Source organism: Podarcis vaucheri, assembly GCF_965113315.1.
Source record: "Podarcis vaucheri genome assembly, chromosome: 17".
NCBI lineage: Eukaryota > Metazoa > Chordata > Lepidosauria > Squamata > Lacertidae > Podarcis > Podarcis vaucheri.
The window spans coordinates 27,075,763-27,096,111 of record NC_138755.1 but is presented as its reverse complement, the minus strand read 5'-3'; the positions used below and the strand labels follow the sequence as shown (position 1 = coordinate 27,096,111).

The 20,349-nt window shown below is 43.6% G+C and overlaps 1 protein-coding gene across 1 annotated transcript in view; it reads left to right on the top strand.

Moving 5' to 3' along the window:
- Positions 1–20,349, top strand: part of SHOC1 (shortage in chiasmata 1) — a 250,942-nt gene that overhangs the window by 171,351 nt on the left and 59,242 nt on the right. The window lies entirely within an intron of this gene.

Below are 20,349 nucleotides of genomic sequence, written 5' to 3'. Positions count from 1 at the left end.
TTCCTTCCTTCCTTCCTCCCTTCCTTCCATTTCCCTCGTTCTCTTTTTCTAATTCTCTTTAAAAAAATCAACAAAAATGAAAACAGTGATCATAAGCGCCAACTCTCTGGTGCCCTGGGTGCCCGGGCACCTACAAAATTCCCCATGAAGGGGCCAGGCAACCACAAATTTTCGTGCCAGGGCCATGCACACTGCATGGCACCCACGGCCCTGGGTACCCACTGTTGTGGGGCCAAGTTGGCACTCTTGACAGTGATGGTGCAGTTAGCTTGATACCACCCCATGTCAGAAGCTGACCCACTCTACTGCTATTCCATTGGAGTTGGGTGTCACGTGTGCACAAAACATTCCATCCAGAAGATTCCTTAAAAGGCAAGTGCAGGTTTCCTGGTGGGTGATCCTGATCTCCCAGCAGCATTTATGATCAAGTCATCTGGCCTTGTCTATCTATGTTTGCCTGTATTATATCATAACGAGCATCAAATGCTTGTCTCATCTGAGCTTCCCAAATCTTGCACACCTTTCCCCAACTGCTAATTATACAATGTGCCTTTAAAAATGTTCTTTAAAGAAGACTGATAAATCTTTGGTTGCCTGGGTGTGCATGTGTGTGACGTTTATTCTGTTACGCTATGTTCAGTTGCAAAATAAAATGAAAGCCGGGTGCATTACTCACATCCATTTGATGAAAAGGCATTCTCCTCAGCATTTCAAAGTTTCTCAGGCTCTTATGTAACAATTGATCGCAGGAACTGGAAATTAAGTGCCAAGCCCTAGTCAAACACAACAGACTGGGTGAAATGACTGCTTTGCCTTTCAGAGCATTGAAGGAAGCACGTAATTGTCCACTGCCTTTCCCCACAGTAAACTACAGGTAGGAAAGGACATTGCTTGACATGTCTCTTCTTGCCTGGTGATCAGGAGGCGGGGGATGGACGGACCCATAGCGTCTCAAGTTCTCGCTCAACAAACATAATGGAATTCCATTCCTTTCCACAACAAGTTACAATCTCACACCCACTCACCTGGAAGTAAGTCCCATTAAATTCCATGGGATTCACACTTGAATAGATATGCATGGGATTTTCTCTCCTGTCTCTCCCCCCACCCCGGCTTCCTTTATATTTTATGCAACTGCTTCCTTCTCATTTCAAATGACTCAACTGCCTTTTGCCTTGTATTCTTTTCCTTTTCATTCTTTCCATGTTCCTTTATGGTTTTGCTTTTCTTTTTGCTTTTGCGTTCTTCTAGCCCTCTTCCTTAGGGACGCGGGCGGTGCTATGCGTTAAACCACAGAGCCTAGGACTTGTCGATCAGAAGGTCAGCGGTTCGAATCCCCACAACGGGGTGAGCTCCTGTTGCTCGGTCCCCGCTCCTGCCAACCTAGCAGTTCGAAAGCACATCAAAGTGCAAGTAGATAAATAGGTACCACTCCGGCGGGAAAGTAAACGGCATTTCTGTGCGCTGCTCTGGTTCGCCAGAAGCGGCTTAGTCATGCTGGCCACATGACCTAGAAGCTGTAGCCCTCTTCCTTATTTGTTGCTCATTCTCACCCATTTCCTCTGGAACAAGCCCTGTGGTATGGTCTCCCACCTGATATTTAGAGGATTCCCCTTAAGAATGGAGAAGAACTGAGAAAATAAGAGGCACGTAAGTGGTGCAGCCTAATTCCATTACATATCAATTTTGCATGCATTCAAATAAAACCCATGCTGTTCCTGTTTTTGTGAAAAACTTACATTTAAATAGCATGCACTGTTGTACACATTTCCTCCTAAAATACCTCCTAAAATTGGTAGAAATTTCTCTGTAACACATGGATTTTTGAACTGAAACTGAATCACAAAATTTGGCAAAGCTGATTGTGAGCTGCATTCTGACCCACATATACATCAAATTAGGTTGGTTCACTTTAAAGTGTGGACAAAATGAAATTCTCCTCTATTAAGCAATCAAGATGTTCTCAAACTACAATGCAAAGTAATACTTTCCTCCTCCACTTTCCATTTCACCTTCCCTGCCTCTTTATTGTTTTGGTCTCATGTTTTGTAGACCGTACTTGGTGCCAGATTTACATATAAACTAAACAAGCTGTAGCTTAGGGCCCCACCCTCTTTGGGTGTACATTTCCAAAATATAAGATAAAAAACAAAATAAAACCTACATACAGCAGCAGTGTTTTGTGTTGTGTAGGCTCCTATTTTGTTATGTACAAATGGCTTTAGATACCTATAACGTCCATAAATTACCATAAAACATATGTTCAGCACAAAAAACAGCAACAATTTGTTGACAACATAGGGCAGCTGGACATATACCGTAAATGTCCCCATTACTTTCAGTAGCTTAGGGCCTCATCAAACCTAAATCCGGCCCTGACCATAATAGGCCTGCAGCTGGCCTTTGGCCCTAGTTTGGCTAAGGAGCCCATCCATCAGACAGCATGGAACTTCTTAGGCTTGTTGAAAACAGCTCACCTTCAAGGGATCAAGTCTGAAGGAAGACCCAGTTAGGTGGGGGGGGGGTTGTCCAGGTCAAGTCGCCTTACCTTCACAGTAGGGCTCAACAACTTTGAGTCTCAGTTCACCTCCAAAAACTTCTAGAAATATGGCAACCCTAACTTGATTATTTATACTCTGCCCATCTGGCAAGATTGGCCAATCTCAGGCAGGCGTGGAGGCAGGGTCCCCCCTGGGGGTGGGCCTGACAGAGCAGGGTAAGGTTTCCTTACCATGGCCCTGGCCCCTGGTTTCTTGTTCCTTGTTAGCAGAACCCAGACCTGGGCGAGGAAGGAGGAAAATCATGCAGTATGATGACGGATCCTGCTAATGAACGGCTGCGTGATTCAGCACCCAAATATCACTTTTGATAAAGAGACTCTTTTCAGGCCCAACAGCATCCTTCTCTCAGCACAAGGAAATGGAAGGAGGCAAGTTCAGAGCAGTGGCTCGTGAAAAACATAAGTATCTTCTTAGGGCAACTACATCTAAGGCAGGTATGAAGAACTTGTGATCTTCCAAATGATGTTGGAGTACAATTCCCACCATCCCAATGGCCACACTGCCTGTGGATCACGGGACTTTATGTCCAACAGCATCAGGAAAGTCACAGGTTCCACATCCCTTGTTTAAAATGTCTCTAAGTCAGGAGAAACTGAATAATTCAACCATGTGATGGATTTGATACCATGTATACAACTTGTCAGGGACGCGGGTGGTGCTGTGGGTAAAACCTCAGTGCCTAGGGCTTGCCGATCGCATGGTCGGTGGTTCAAATCCCTATGGCGGGGTGAGCTCCCGTCTTTCGGTCCCAGCTCCTGCCCACCTAGCAGTTCGAAAGCACCCTTAAGTGCAAGTAGATAAATAGGTACCGTTTTATAGCGGGAAGGTAAATGGCATTTCCGTGTGCTGCGCTGGTGCTGGCTCGCCAGAGCAGCTTCGTCACGCTGACCACGTGACCCGGAAGTGTCTCCGGACAGCGCTGGCCCCTGGCCTCTTAAGTGAGATGGGCGCACAACCCTAGAGTCGGACACGACTGGCCCGTGTCCTTTACCTTTACCTTTATACAACTGGTCATCCTCTTGCTGGATCAACAAACTGGATGGTGTGCTCCAATATCAAGCACAGATCCAGCCTACATTAGCAAATGATATCACCTAATTTGCCCTAAACCAGATGAATGTGCAAGAAGATTTGAGTGCACAGAGACTAACCTGATGGATAAGGGCTATAGTAAGGATAATGGTGTACAAGCCAACCTTTTTGTGCAATGGCGTGCAGATTTAATGATGGAAAAGAAAAAGGAATGCCTCATCTTCACATTTCACAAATAGAAGACATTTGAAAGGTGTCAAATAAATGACTTGTGCTGTGACCCAAGAAGATCCAACACTGTGAGAGTAATAAAAATCCTTGAAAATAAAAGGATTTCCTTTGAAATAATAATAATGAAAAAACCTGACCTGCTAACTTTTCAGAGGATGGAGCAGAATTACAGGAATTTGTGAACAGGAAATCACACGAATATATAATTGTGAGGTTTCACAAAACAAATAATTCCATCCTGTTTCATTTCTTAAGAACTTGGGCAAGTACATTTACCTTGACTTTTGTTTCCTCACTTATCAGCTGCATACTGATGTAAAATCTGTTTCCTAGCTTTGATTACCATGACATTTAAACTAGCGGTTAAAAATAGCTGCTTTGAACCTTCCTTCAACCCTTTTTTCCTAACAATATTTCTTAACTTTATTTTTGGATTGCTCTAGTCTAAACTGCAATCAAATTCCTTAACATGTACCTTCGCACTTTTATTCATCCTGTCCGGAAAAAGGTGAAAACAAGAGGAGAGGAAAGGGTTTTCTAATGAATTGCAGCCTTGCTTATGAGCTCCAGAAACAGGCTGCTAATTATAAAAGTGTTTGATTATTTAACAACATTATATACTGCTTGTTTGAAATAACACCTCAAAGCGGTTAAATGAAAAGATAACAGTATCAGTAAAAACAGTTAAAAGCAAGTATTTAAAACATTTAAAAATAATTAAAACAGACCCTCCAAATGTCCCTATTTTCAAGGGATGTCATTGATTTACAGAAGCCGTCCTATTTCTGATTTGATCTCGGAATTTCTTACTTTTACTTAGGATGCCCCTATTTTCATAGGAAACATGTTGGAGGGTATGAAGTTATCCGACCCCCGAGCAGTCTGAAGGCAGTCCTGTATAGGGAAGTTTTTTTCAATGTTTAATGTTTTGTTATGTTTTTATATATGTTGGAAGTTGTCCAGTGTGGCTGGGGCAACCCAGTAAACTGTGTAGGGTAAAAATAGCAAAATTATCATAATGGATAATGGATGTCCCTATTTTCATCGGACAAATGTTGAAGAGTATGATAAAATAGACTGAGAAGGGGAATGGCCTGTGCAGAATCCAGATGGCCAAATAGGCTTGAAAGGTGGAATTCAGACACTAGGCTTGAGTTTCTACATCCCTGCTTTAGATATTAATATACCCCATTATTTCAAAATGGGGTAAGGCAGCCCTGGCACAGCTCTGGACCTCTGCTCCAAAGTCCTATCTAACTGCCCCACAGGTTTGGAAGAGACCTGTTAATAGTACAACCGAAAGATGGGGGAAAGAAGACTGGGTAAGGTCCGTCTTTTTGAAATTTTGCATATTAAATACAGTCGTACCTCAAAAGTCAAACGGAATCTGTTCTGGAAGTCTGGAAACCAAACGGTGGCTTCGGATAGGCTGCAGAAAGCTCCTGCAGCCAATCGGACGCCATGGAAGCCCTGTTGGACATTCAGGTTCCAAAGAACGTTTGCAAACCAGAACACCCACTTCCAGATTTGCGGCAATCGGGAGCCAAAATGTTCGACTTGCAAGGTGTTTGGGATCCAAGGCACGACTGTAAACAAACCCCAGCACATTTAAGAGCATTTATTTTGATGTGATAGTAGCCCACAAGAATGACAACCGAGTAGCACCACAAAGATAGACATCTTTTTCTTCTTCTTTTCTGTTATAAAAGGAAGGATTTCTGTCTTTGGCCAAGACGCATACCTTGCATGTAACCCTACATCATTAAAACAAGAGCCATTCGGGGCCACACGAAAAAGTTCCGCGACAAACGATGCCTGTGATGAGAGTCTCCCTTTTCATAAGCAAGCAAACAAAAACGAATCCAGCGGTTGCTTTTAAGATGGGGAAGGGAATATGACTCTCCAAGGACCCAGGAAAATGCAGGGAAAGCATTCCAAGGCAGAGAATACTTTAGCATCAGCAAGGATTTGAAGTCAAGCCTACAGAATCTTTCACGGCTGCCTGACCAGGTTCGGCTTGTGCGTTGGAACGACTCCATTTTCTGATAGGTTAGCACTGCAAGAAAAACATGGAAATTCTGGATTGATGAGGGTCTGACAGGAATGGATCCTAAACAGGAAGAAAGCTGAGGTATCAGAATACTCGGGTTTGCTGAAGTCTCTGTGTTTATATAAAACCGAATGGGCAATCCCCCTCTCCCAGAAAAAAGGAAAGAAAGAAAAAATCAGTCCAATAAGGACTGAGCATTTTCAATAGCTATAGACTTTCCAAGTGTCCCTATTTTCCAGGAAAGGTCCCAGATTTACAGAAGCCGTCCTGATTTGATCCCGAAATGTCCCGCTTTTCCTTAGGATGTCCCTATTTTCACTGGAGAAATGTTGAAGGGTATGGAGTTATGCAACCCCCAAGCCAAGTTTCTTAATACAACCCTGAAGCCTCTGAAGGCAGCCCTGTATGGGGAAGTTTCTTAATGTTTAATGTTTTATTAAGTTTTTATATGCTGGAAGCCTCCCAGAGTGTCTGGGGCAACCTAGTCGGGGGGGGGGGTGTATAAAAAAATAAGATGATGATGATGATGGAACAGGATGTCCCTATCTTCATCAGAGAAATGTTAGAAGGTATGTAGCTGCAGAATGTCAAATAACAGTTGAGAAAGAAAAATGGGATGGAGAACGGGACTGACCTTTTAAGGCCCAGGATGGGAGCATTTGGCAAGGGCCATCGATGCCACTTACGGAGAGAGACAGAAAGAGAAAGCGCATGTGTAGGATTGCCCCCCCTTTAAAGATCAAGGTAAAAGTGAGATCCAGCAGAATTACCGTATTTTTCGCTCCATTGGACGCACCGGACCATAGGAGGGGGAGAACAGGGAAAATTTTTTTTTCTTCTTCTCCCCCTCTAAAACAAGGTGCGTTCAAGGTACATTCACCAGAGCTTGTGGGGCTGGCGGTGGGGGGAGCGCTGCTTTCCCCCACCGCCAGCCTCAAAGATCCCTGAAGCCTTTGGAGCGCAGCGCCCTGCTGTCCTGCAGAGGTTTGCACGCAGACATCCCCAAGCTAGAGCAGCGAGACGGAGCCCTCCATCTCGCTGTTCTGGCTTGGGAACAGCTTTGCTAGCTTCTGCAGGACAGCGGGGTGAAGGCACCCCGCTGCCCTACAGAGGTTTGCGCGCAGCAATCCCCAAGCTAGAGCAGCGAGACAGAGCCCTCCGTCTCGCTGTTCTGGCTTGGGAACAGCCTTGCTAGCTTCTGCTTGGAACCCTGAACATGAACATTGGAAACAGCCTTATATTGAGTCAAAGCCGGCTGTCTACACTTTCTACACTGAATGGCAGTGATTCTTCATGGTTCAGGCAGGAGACATTCCCAGCCCTAGCTGGAGATACCAGGGATTGAAGTTGAGACCTTCTTCCACTGATTTATGACCCTGTTAGGCATGATAGTGCACTGCAGGGGTTTTTTTTTGCTGTAGGTCCCACCTGTGGATTTTTAAACATTACAGAGTTGAGCTCTGGGAGTTTTGAGTCCTTTTCTCTGGAGCCCTTTCCTCAGTCTAAACTGGGGTGTGGACTCTGTGGCCCTCTAGGTGTTTGCTGGACTCCAACTCCCATCAGCTCCAGCCAACTCCCATCAGCTCCAGCCAACAGAGCCAACACTTTGATGGCTTCAGGTTCCTCACCTCTGATCTAAACCCTCCACCTCCCACCGGCTACTATTTAGGGAGGGAGAGAGGCACAAACACATCTCAGTGCGTAAGAATAATAATTAACACATAAGATCGTTTGACATCTGAACTGACATAGTGGAATATGATTTTTTTGGAGTTTTCGTTTCAAGATGTACCAGAACACTTGTTGCTGACAAACAACAATTCATGCCCATTATTGTTAGTGAGCAGGGCACTAAACATTTTGAAGAGGGAACGTTTATGAACCTACCATTAAATTTATAGATATTTAGCACCTTAATTATGGCAGAACAAATGGAAAGATTGAGGTGAAAGCGGTGCTGTGGTTTTGTAGGCAGTTATCATGCTCAAGTATAATCATGTGGTGCTCTTACGCACAAATATAATTGAAAGTGCTCACTGGCCGACACAAAACACTTTTAAAAGCATGCTGGGGAATATGTTAAAAGGATGTTGCCAAGTGAGATACCCTAAGATGGGATTCCATGGAAATTAAATTATGAGATGCAAAGATGAGAAGGTTAAGTGGTGTATTTTCTTGTGCTTAATTTAGGTCAGGAGTCAGGTCAACCACTTTGGGCCTATGGGCACATTTGGGAATTTGAGAGGATGCTATTTGGGTGCGTCCCCGTTTCTGGTTGCTTCTTTCTCCCCGCCCAGAGCCACTCTCTGTCCCCAAGACAAGAGAGAAGTGAGTGAAGATGATGGAGTTTATGGATCTGGCTGATCTCACCGGGATAATCCGTGACCAGAAAGAAGAGAAACATCAAGAAGACTGGAAGAAATTTAAAGACTATTTGAATAAATATTGTAATATTAAAGATATGTAACCACTTGAAAGAAACAATTAGGCCTAGGATTAAACTGGAATTAAATTTATAAATAAGAAAATGTACGATAAGGAAAGTTATGTAATATGATTAGGACTGTGATATGGTCTTTTGAAACACTGATATTGGAAACTGCTACATATAATTACTAAGAAATTCGGATGGAAGAGATTCGAGGAAGTCAAATACTATGTTTATGAAGATGGAAGGTACTTAATTTTAATTAATTAAGTGGTAATATGCTGTATGTATCTTTTTTCTTTTTTCTCTTTTTCTTTTATTCTTTGTTTGTTTTTATTATTGTTAATCTTTTTTTTACTATGTTTATCTACTGAAAATAATAAATATTATTTGAAAAAAAGAAAATAAAAGAGAGAAGTGAGTGTGTGTGAGGGAGAACATGCACACCTTTGCTTTGGATAAAGGTTGGGCAAAGTAGAAATAAAATGCATCCTGCACCCTGTCTTTACACAAGGTTCCCTGCCCCCCCCCCCAAAAAAACCTGCCACCATCAAATCAAAACTTATATTGGTAGATGGCAAAGAACAATCACTACCCCAGTGCCTGCCACCATCACAATAACATTAATGCAAGTCATAGATCTTCAGGGATCTTCCACACAAGCTGGCTGGCACCTGCCTGCCTCGGGAGACAATGGATGAGTTGTTGGGACTCCAGCTCCCATCAGCTGCAGCCAACATGACCACGTCAAAAGAAAGTTGGAAGCTGAAGTTCAACAACATCTGAAAAGCACCAGCTGAGCAACCCCTGGAATGAAAGCTGAAACAGACATGTTTTAACCATTATAGCAATCAGATAGCACACACACTTATCCAGGAAATATGACCTTTTAAAAATAATAATAATAAAAGAATTGTAAACTTGTTCTAAATCAGTTATTTAACCTGGTGCTCTTTCTGGCAATCTAAATTAAATAGCAGTTAACCACACAGTAAAGGGAGTTTCTCGTATCTACTAAACAACATACCCGTTTCAGAAACGCTGTTTTTATTAGCAGACTCTGAAGATACCCCATTAAACATTCTTTTTTTTTTTTTTAAGGGAAATAAAGGCCCTCTCCCACTCTTCCTTATTTACATCCTTCCACAAAGTGAGCTGTTTTTTAACCAAGGACAATAGGGGCTTAGTCCTAGCTTTAATACTAGGTTTCAAAGGATCAACAGGTACTGCAAGCAGCGTGACTTTGCGTAATAACTTGCTCTTATCCAACTTGTTTGTAAAGGTTCTCAGATTGATAAGATCCAGACAGCTAGCATTATTCCATGGGCAGTCCCACACAACCTTCAAAATATAGTCCCCGATCCTGGTCAAGGAAGGGCCAGCATACACATGTCATTAAATATGTTTTTGTAGCTAATATGTAGGGTTTTTTTAAAAAAAATGCACATCAGCTGGCGGAACTGACAATTAATGGAATCAGAGCAGGCCTGGAGAGAGAATATTTCCAAACGTGGAGTTTTTCTCAGCTACTCTGGAGGAAAAGGTTTAATCCCTCCACCACACCTATTCTGGTTTTATTAATTATCACGCACCTCCCGCTTGACGCATAAAAACATTGGCACATCGAAAATAACATTTAAAAACCTGTGCATTAGATGCAAACCCATATTTCTATATTCCTGTCAAGATTGACCCTGAGACTTCTGCTTAGAGGCAATGTATCTTAAAAACATTTGAGCATAATTAAGCCATATTAACTTTTGTGAATAGGGAATCAAGAGATAAAAGGAACAACTGGCAAGTTTGGCCTTGGAGTTCAAAACGAAGCAGGGCAAAGGCTAATAGAGTTCTGCCAAGAGAACAAGCTGGTCATCACAAACACTCTTTTCCGACAACACGAGAGAAGACTCTACACATGGACATCACCAGATGGGCAGCATTGAAATCAGATTGATTATATTCTCTGCAGCCAAAGATGGAGAAGCTCTATACAGTCAGCAAAAACAAGACCTGGAGCTGACTGTGGCTCAGATCATCAGCTTCGTATAGCAAAATTCAAGCTTAAACTGAAGAAAGTAGGAAAAACCACTGGGCCAGTAAGATACAATCTAAGTCAAATCCTGTAATGGTTCTAGGGGTTACTCGTGCGTAAATCGGCGCCACACCTGGCTGGGTTGCCTGAGTGAACCCTTTTCTGTCTGGACAGCCACTCGCCCGTGGCTGTCTCAATCGCTGGCAGAATCTGTCAGTGGGCGTTTCTTGAACTTCTTTCAGCAAAGAAGCTCTTTGATGCCTAGTCTCCACCTACTCTCCCTGCGCGGAAGCCTTCTGCACAGGGAGGGTGTGGGCAGCGGAGGACCCGTGCTCTCCCCGCTGGTCCCCGGCGAGGAGTCATGGAGCCACCTCGCCAATTCCCCCATCTGCCCCCCTTCTCCACTGGTGCTACACTGATTTCCTTCCCCAGAAGATGTGCTGCTTCTCTCCCTCCCGGTACGCTCTCTGGAATCCCTCTGGAGCCCTCCCTCTCCCTCTGGCTCCGATGGCAGTTCCCTGACAAATCCCTTATGAATACACAGTGGAAGTGAGGAACAGGTTTAGGGATTTAGATTTGGTGGACAGAGTACCTGAAGAACTATGGATGGAGGCTCGTAACATTATACAAGAGGCAGCAACTAAAACCATCCCAGTGAAAAGGAAATGCAAGAAAGCAAAGTGGCTGTCCAACGAGGCCTTACAAATAGCGGGGGAGAGAAGGTAAGCAAAATGCGAGGGAGATAGTGAAAGATATAGGAAATTGAATGCAGATTTCCAAAAAATAGCAAGGAGAGACAAAAAGGCCTTCTTAAACGAGCAATGCAAAGAAATAGAGGAAAACAATAGAATGGGAAAAATCAAGAGATCTGTTCAAGAAAATTGCAGATATGAAAGGAACATTTCGTACAAAGACTTCCATAATAAAAGACAAAAGTGGAAAGGACCTAACAGAAGCAGAAGACATCAAGAAGAGGTGGCAAGAATACACAGAGAAGTATACTAGAAAGAAATGGATGTCTCGCATACCCCAGGTAGTGTGGTTGCTGACCTTGAGCCAGACATCCTGGAGAGTGAAGTCAAATGGGCCTTAGAAAGCACTGCTAATAACAAGGCCAGTGGAAGTAATGATATTCCAGCTGAACTATTTAAAATTTTAAAAGATGATGCTGTCAAGGTGCTACACTCAATATGCCAGCAAATTTGGAAAACTCAGCAGTGGCCAGAGGATTGGAGAAGATCAGTCTACATCCCAATCCCAAAGAAGGGAAGTGCCAAAGAATGTTCCAACTACCACACAACTGCACTCATTTCACACGCTAGCAAGGTTATGCTTAAAATTCTACAAGGCAGGCTTAAGCAGTGTGTTGACCGAGAACTCCCAGAAGTGCAAGCTGGATTTAGAAGAGGCAGAGGAACCAGAGACCAAATTGCAAACATGCGCTGGATTATGGAGAAAGCTAGAGAGTTCCAGAAAGAAATCTACTTCTGCTTCACTGACTATGCAAAAGCCTTTGACTGTGTCGACCACAGCAAACCATGGCAAGTTCTTAAGGAAATGGGAGTGCCTGATCATCTCATATGTCTCCTGAGAAATCTCTATGTGGGACAAGAAGCTACAGTTAGAACTAGATATGGAACAACTGATTGGTTCAAAATTGGGAAAGGAGTACAGCAAGGCTGTATATTGTCCCCCTGCTTATTTAACTTATATGCAGAATTCATCATGCGAAAGGCTGGGCTGGATGAATCCCAAGCCGGAATTAAGATCGCTGGAAGAAATATCAACAACCTCAGATATGCAGATGACACAACCTTGATGGCAGAAAGTGAGGAGGAATTAAAGAACCTTTTAATGAGGGTGAAAGAGGAGAACGCAAAATATGGTCTGAAGCTCAACAATAAAAAAAACGATCATGGCCACTGGGCCCATCACCTCCTGGCAAATAGAAGGGGAAGAAATGGAGGCAGTGAGAGATTTTACTTTCTTGGGCTCCATAATCACTGCAGATGGTGACAGCAGTCACAAAATTAAAAGACGCCTGCTCCTTGGGAGAAAGGCGATGGCAAACCTAGACAGCATCTTAAAAAGTAGAGACATCACCTTGCCAACAAAGGTCCGTGTAGTAAAAGCTATGGTTTTCCCAGTAGTGATGTATAGAAGTGAGAGCTGGACCATAAAGAAGGCTGATCGCCGAAGAATTGATGCTTTTGAATTATGGTGCTGGAGGAGACACTTGAGAGTCCCATGGACTGCAAGAAGATCAAACGTATCCATTCTTAAGGAAATCAGCCCTGAGTGCTCACTGGAAGGACAGATCGTGAAGCTGAGGCTCCAATACTTTGGCCACCTCATGAGAAGAGAAGACTCCCTGGAAAAGACCCTGATGCTGGGAAAGATGGAGGGCACAAGGAGAAGGGGACAACAGAGGACGAGATGGTTGGACAGTGTTCTCGAAGCTACAAACATGAGTCTGACCAAACTGCGGGAGGCAGTGGAAGTCAGGAGTGCTCTGGTCCATGGGGTCACGAAGAGTCGGACACGACTAAACGACTAAACAACAACTTTTGTGAAACTTGCTTCAAACGAACATGCTTAGTGTAGTCATATAATTGCAGACCATGCTGAACTCCTCAGTTTAATACTTTTATCTCAGATCCTTCAGCTAGGGATGTCAGGAATTGAACAGGAGATGGCTGTGCCAGAAGAATATTCTCTACATCAAATGCAGGTGAAAAACAGGCAGTATATTTCCTAAGCTCCATTTTTTAGGTAGGCCTTAAATAAATGGAGAGAACTGCTGTACTATGGAATTTTGCCTTTATTATTGTGTTCATTTCATAAGCTCCCAGGATTTATCTATGAACACAGCTTTGTTGTACTAGCTACCAAACAAACAGTGCAGTTGATAGTCCCTTCTGAATATATTTGTAGTGTGCCCTGACACCTAGAGAAACACAGTGTACACATAGATATATTAAAATCGAAGGCACGAGAATACCTTGAGGAAATAACATGCCTTTCCCACAAAGTAGCTCTTGCATTTACTAAAATTGAATTCTGATCACTCTCCTAACCACAGCATACTCAAGAGTCTTTCTTTAAGGGATCCAAAGTCCACACGATGTTTTTCTCCAGGTTTCCTTAGGCTTAGATTATTAGTATTTGCTCAGCTGCCGGAAAAATCAATATACAACTCAATAACCTTATTTCTCTTGGCAAAAGCAACAGGACTCCGAAAGAGCTTACTGTAAAGATGGCTGCCTACATTTACACACTTTGGATACCAGCTGCCATCTTCTTTCCTTCAAATGTGGACGTTTTCAAGCTAATATTGCACTTGCATTGATTAAATTTAGTGTATTGGGGTTGTGGGGTGATTGTTATGACACTATGATGTCGTTGCTGTTAATGCTCCTCTGCCTGCTTTTGACTGTTAAGAATCCTAAACAATGTGTGATTCTACAATTATATTTTGATTGTGGTGTTTTACTGTGTTTTTGTTATTTGCTTGCGAATGGCTTTGAGTGGACCAGCCATCATGAAAAGGAGCAAATGATTACTTAGCAAACAAACGAGTGCATTTAAAAGCCTGTTTCCTCCTTGAAGTTTAGACCTCTCAAACATTCGATTCCTGAAAGTGAGACCTGCTCTACGGAACAAGAAATTCTCAAACTTCAGGTGAATTTTTGCTTCCAAAAAGTGTTCCATTTTATCTAAAGGTAAAGGTAAAGGGGCCCCTGACCATTAGGTACAGTTGTAACCGACTCTGGGATTGCGGCGCTCATCTCGCTTTATTGGCCAAGGGAGCCGGCGTACAGCTTCCAGGTCATGTGGCCAGCATGACTAAGCCGCTTCTGGCGAACCAGAGCAGCGCACGGAAACACCGTTTGCCTTCCCACTGGAGCGGTACCTATTTATCTACTTGCACTTTGAGGTGCTTTCGAACTGCTAGGTTGGCAGGAGCAGGGACCGAGCAACAGGAGCTCACCCCGTTGCGGGGATTCAAACCGCTGACTTTCTGATCAGCAAGTCCTAGGCTCTGTGGTTTAACCCACAGTGCCACCCGCATCCCTTTTCAGTACAGTACATACTTGGTAGCAAACCTAATTGAACTCAATGGGGCTTAGTCATGAGCAGCAGTGTATAAGTTATTTCAAAAGTGCACAGTCCCTACATGATGGCCACCCCTTTCTAAGATTATACAACCTTCTGATACAATCATAACAAGCTTCTACTCTCTTTTTTCATATAAGATATATCTTTTTGAGAATCAGCAAGGAGACAATGATAGAGTAAAGGCTTTGCTCTTGTTTTTGCAGCCAATAAATTACAGCTTACAGAAAGCAAATGACACAGAGAGAGAGAAAGCGCGCACAAAAGGGTTATTTTTTCTCTTCAGAGTGTCCTCAAGGTCTTATGATATTCTCTCTAAAAGCTGAAAAGCTACAAGAATTCCAGATTGTAGCATATTTCACAGGAGGCATTTAAACATTATTAGAATATATGAAATCAATTTTTGACATAGTTAAAAAAATTGAACAATTTTGTTGTTTGTCATCTTGCATACCTTAATTTTGATGAGTAAAATTTTCAGCAATAACTATGGACCAAATTTTACTATACCATAAATTCTTAGGTAATCCTTCCACATATTTCACTTTGTTTGTGATAGCGACTCTGGCAGCTAACCGCAAATAATCAATTCTTTTCCAAACTATCTTCAGCTGGCCTATTAATAAAGGGATTGGTATCAATTATTATTATTTTGTTGTTAAATTAATTTCCGGGAAAACCATCTCCCCAAAAGAGCTGCACCATGTGTAGAACCATGTGTGTGTAGCCAGCATTTTGGGGAACAGATTGGGATTAATATGCAAAAAAATCACCAATGTATAGCACCACCTAAAAATTATTTTGATAGTAGATTCTTAAGTCTTTGCTGACATTCAGCTCCAGCTCTTCCACAAATAGTGTCTACTCAATAAAGCTCTTCTTTTATTTTACTAAAACATTTCTGTTTCAGATTGCAGTGACGTAAAAGCTCAAATCAGCAAGTCAGAGGGCCACCAGGTAACTTACACCTTTGAAGGTTTTCTCTGAGGCCAAAAAAGGACAAGGTTTTTAATTCCACCACAGCCACCCTCCGACAAACATTTCTGTAGGCCAATATTGTGTCATTTCTGTTTGCAAGATTTGGCAGCATTGATACTATACTGTGTAAAGTAAGGTCAAGTTATTTTCCTAACCCAGCCTTCAACATTTTTTAGGGCAAAGGTATGTAAGAGAACCCCAGCTGATTTTTGTTTTGAACAGGAAAAACACCCCTTTGGGAAGAGGAGATTTTTAGAGCTGAGAAGCAGTGGGGAAGGAGGGGTGGCTAAATCTTTCCTTGGCTTCCCCAAGCTACTCACCCTCCCCTATGGCATTCCAAACAAATGTTTGTTCTGTTCTGTATATTTGGGTGTAATGTGCAGTTAGGCACTTAGGCTCATGTTACGTGCCAGAGAGCATGTACACGTGCACAAAAGCAGGCATGGTTACTTAACTCTCAAAGCGAAGCTACCGTATCTCCAGACTAGGCATGCTGTGTAAACATTTGCAAAGTTCACGTTTTGGCTTGTTACCTGTTTCCATCATGCCCGACCTTCATTTCTCTCTCTCTCTCTCTCTCTCTCTCTCTCTCTCTCTCTCTCTAGCAAGAGTAACAAGAAGTCAACAATACAAACATTCCAAAGATATTGACCTAAAACAGGTTTACATCCAGACCATACAAGTCATGTAATAGAAATCAGTTCTCAAGGACCACTTACCTTCAGTTGATGGGGAGTGGCGATTGCAGTCTGGCACGGGCCATGGTGGCGTCAAAGGTAGTCTGTTGGCTTCCACGTGGCTGGTAGAGGACATCACTTCCCCCACTGGCGATTTTGGCTGCCAGGGCTGGACCCAGCACTCATTTGGCAGTTGGATTCCCCACCAATTCTGAACATACTCCAGGGCATGGTCCTCTTTCAAAAAAGTCTTTAGGTGTCAGGGCTGGCCCACTCCCCCCACCCAGGAGGAGGATGTTCTGAAATACGTGTCCATTAAGGAACAGGAGTTAGCCACCAAGACCATGTCCTTGTATGTAGTTGCTACCACCTTCTCCAGCAAATTCCAATGGTTCCCCAACTCCTGTGATTGCTTCCACATGTGCAGGCTGCTAAAGGGCAGCCTTGGCTTCCATCACCAGGAAGCCAATTACAGGCCCAATGGAGTGCACCTGTCACCAATGGGCAATGAGGCTTGGTTGCTGCATAAGTGCAGTGGTCTTCAGGATTGGTTGCTGACATGAGTGGTTTGGCAACGGGCTGGCAGGGATGGACCGACTCAGGTGGCCGATAAGTCATTGAGTGGGATCCTTAGTCAAAGTGGACAGAGGGGCTTTGGGAGCTCTTCCAAGGGATCAGGGTACCCCATTCAAGAAGTCCAGAGGAAGGTACTCCTGTTGGGATGCCAAGGCGGGGACTGACAAGCCACAACAACCCCCAAATGGTGATCTTGGAGGGGCCATTCCAATGTGATGATCCTTAACCTAGGATTAACCCTGCCCAATAATCAACCAGCAGACAGGTTGGACGATTCAGGGTACACACCTAATGCTCACGCCGAAACCTACTGACATCTGTCATCAGTAAAGTGGCCCATTTTAATCCAAAATTGATCGGCCTATTATTACTGCATCTTCTTGTGTTCTGTCCCCGACCATTCGTATCTTCACTGCACCTGGGGCTGCAAGATGGGTGCTGTACATGGCGACTCCTGGTAAGTTCTTCATTGATAGAGCCTCTCCACAAGCATTCTTGAGGAGCAGGAGAAGGAAACAAGCCTTCCCCTTTATTGACGAATGCAATGAGAGGTGGCCACAGCTCACCAAAGTTATCTCTTTTAGTGACCCCTTTTGCTGCTGTTCTGTGTCTTGCGAAGCGATCTGATATATCCACTTCCCATGCATTATTGATCTGACTGCAAAAAGGAATTTTGGTTTTCAGTTTCCAATGCTGTGCAATTACAAGACGAGCAGTGGTCAGTAAAAAGCATAATAATTTCTTGTGCTGAAGAGGGTTATTCATATCAATGTCTAGAGAAAGAAGTGCAAGTTGCCAGGTTGGGTTTGAAGGATTGGTTTGCGATTTTAGCAATTGTTTTAAATACATTGTCCCAGAACACACCTACTATCTTGCACCCACAACCAGGCACAGAGAAATAAGCCCACGTCGCCATATTCTGCCCAGCACATAGGGCAGATGATATTGCTAATTTTAGCAAACCTAGATGGGGTCCAGTGCCACCTGAGAATGACCTCAAGGGATGCTTTTTGCAGTTTATTTTCATCAATTATTTCACCAATGCCCACTTCCCATAACTATCTGAGACCTCCAGGGTCCCCATAGCACGATCTATGACAGTATTGTATATCACTGCGACTACCCTGTTCAGGGTCTATTATAGAATGAATTAAAAAATATAATGGGAGTTGGTGCTATCTCTCGCTAGGTGTTTTGCAAACCTTAAGCAAGCTGAAACCAGCTAGTGCCTCTTAGTTTCCCCTTGAAGTCCTGCCTTAGTGATAGCTTTACTGTTGGGGAGTAGTTCATGAGTGCGATAAAACACATTTCTTTCCCATTTTCTAAGCCAAGAGTATATCATGCCCAGCTTTTGAGAGGAAAATGTTTTTTGAATGTGCATTACAGATACAGTGGTACCTCGGGTTAAGTACTTAATTCATTCCGGAGGTCCGTACTTAACCTGAAACTGTTCTTAACCTGAAGCACCACTTTAGCTAATGGGGCCTCCTGCTGCTTCACCGCCGGAGCACAATTTCTGTTCTCATCCTGAAGCAAAGTTCTTAACCTGAAGCACTATTTCTGGGTTAGCGGAGTCTGTAACCTGAAGCGTATGTAACCCGAGGTACCACTGTACAGCATGTACACAGCATTGGGACTATGAAAACAGGGCAGGGGATTGTCAAGGTCATAGTGGGTTTCACCCTGAGGTTGGTTGGCTCCATTCAGTTTGATGAGTCACGATTTGTGGCAGCCTCATCTATGGGAATAGAACCTTGTTGGTACTACGTAGCAAGTGGATGGCAGAGCCAGTGTTACTCAGGACTTTGACCTTGTATCAGGTGATATCAATGCATCAAGGCAATATAATGCCTTAGTGGCATATGACATCAGGTGCGGGGCAGGCGGAAACGCAAGGCTGCAAAGGAACTCCCAAGTACGGCTGATGCCAGCAGGGCTTGCTGGCTGGTACAAGCCCTGCTTTTGGCAGGGATCAGCTGCCAGGAGCTCAAGTGGAAACACTCGAGTGCAGTGGAATCCCAGCAGAGCTTGCAACCAGCACCCATCAGCTGGTCAATGCTGGCTGCCAGCCTTGCTTGCCAAGGAATAATCAGGAGTGCATTTTAAGGCTCCTGATTTTGCAACTGCCGTCATGTATGGGGCAGCTGGACTTTGGACTCATGGGCCAAATTAGAACTGCATCTGGGCCTAATTTGATAGCTCTTTCCTACCCCAACCCTGTATATTGGTGCTGCTCTTATATAGGGTAGGTGGGACTTCCCCCCCTTCACATTATCAGTTTGGCTAATGAGAATGCCCCTGAAAATGGGAGGGGTGCTGTTCCTTGCTCATTTTCTCGTGTTCGTTTATTTATCGATCTGTCAGCTGCCCTTCGGTTTAGTTAAACGCCCAGGGTGGTTCACTAGGCAAATAAAAACTAGTACCTATTGAGTAAGCACAGCTAGGTCACGTGGTATACTAAAGAGTGCTTTGACATGAAGTCCAAACAACACTCACCTTTTTACAAATTAAATGGTGCCACCACTCCTGGGCGGTTGCTTAAGGCAATATAAAACAAAGTGTGGCATTTCCGGGGTGGCGGCAGAGGAAGACTGACTGCTGTGAGTAGCCCTACTGTAAATGTGAGAGAGCTAAGCTACAGAAAGACCCACAGAGAAGGGTCCTTATAATTTCTGCGGCTGCAAACAGAGGCCATTAAGAGCTAATGCATGTGAAGCTCTTTTAGTTCTTGCTTTTGAGGCGGTGCCAAAGTGTCCTTTCTTAATCTACATCTCTGGCATCCTTCACATACTGTGCAGCCCCCTTTCTGAAGCAATATTTGGTTTTGCTTAGCATGGCAGGAATGGTGGAAAGCCATGTGCTGCATAGCAGCATGTTGCCCTTCAGGCAAAAAGCTACTGGCAATTATATGATCTCAGTGCTGAAAGAATCCAGGCGTTTGAAAGCTCCCCGGTACTAAGAGCCACCAGGAAGCAGTTGCTCGGCCCTAATCTGGTATCTGCAACCTGAGTATTTGGGTCCGTCCCATTAAGAACACATTAACAGCGCAGATTCCCGCAAGAGTATGCCAGGCTCCCTTCTCTGAAGCTCTTCCTCCTGAAGGTCTTGCTTTTTGTGGCAATACAATAAGCTGGTTTCAAATTTAATTTTTCACATGCTCACTTTTCTAAGGGAGTCAGTGACATTCAAGGGTTTCAGTCAAGACTGACAATTTCTGCAATGATGGCTTATTATTAATAGCCACCCATGCTGTAAGACAGAGATGACCCATGGCCCAAAAACCACTTTAGTTGGCCTCCATGTCAAACTTTAAACAAAGTACATTTTTTAAACAGCTTTTGGAATAAAGCTTGGTCAGTGGTAGCCATTGTGGTGCCTTCCGTATGTTGGAGACCACAAACCCCATAATCCCTGGCCATTAGCCACAGCTGGTCAGGGCTGATAGCCCAAAAAATATCTGGTGATTACCATATTGTCTACTCCTGTACTGGGTAATAACCTAGTATATGCTGGTATAGAGAGAAAGAGAGAGAGATGCAGCAAAGTAAAGTATGGAAATATAGACTGTAAAACCTTTAAAATGTACCATTCCAAGTAAGTTCCAAAATGTCCCCTTAAAAAGTTCCTTTCCAAAGTTTTCCTCTTCCTCCAGCACAGGAAAAGACCAC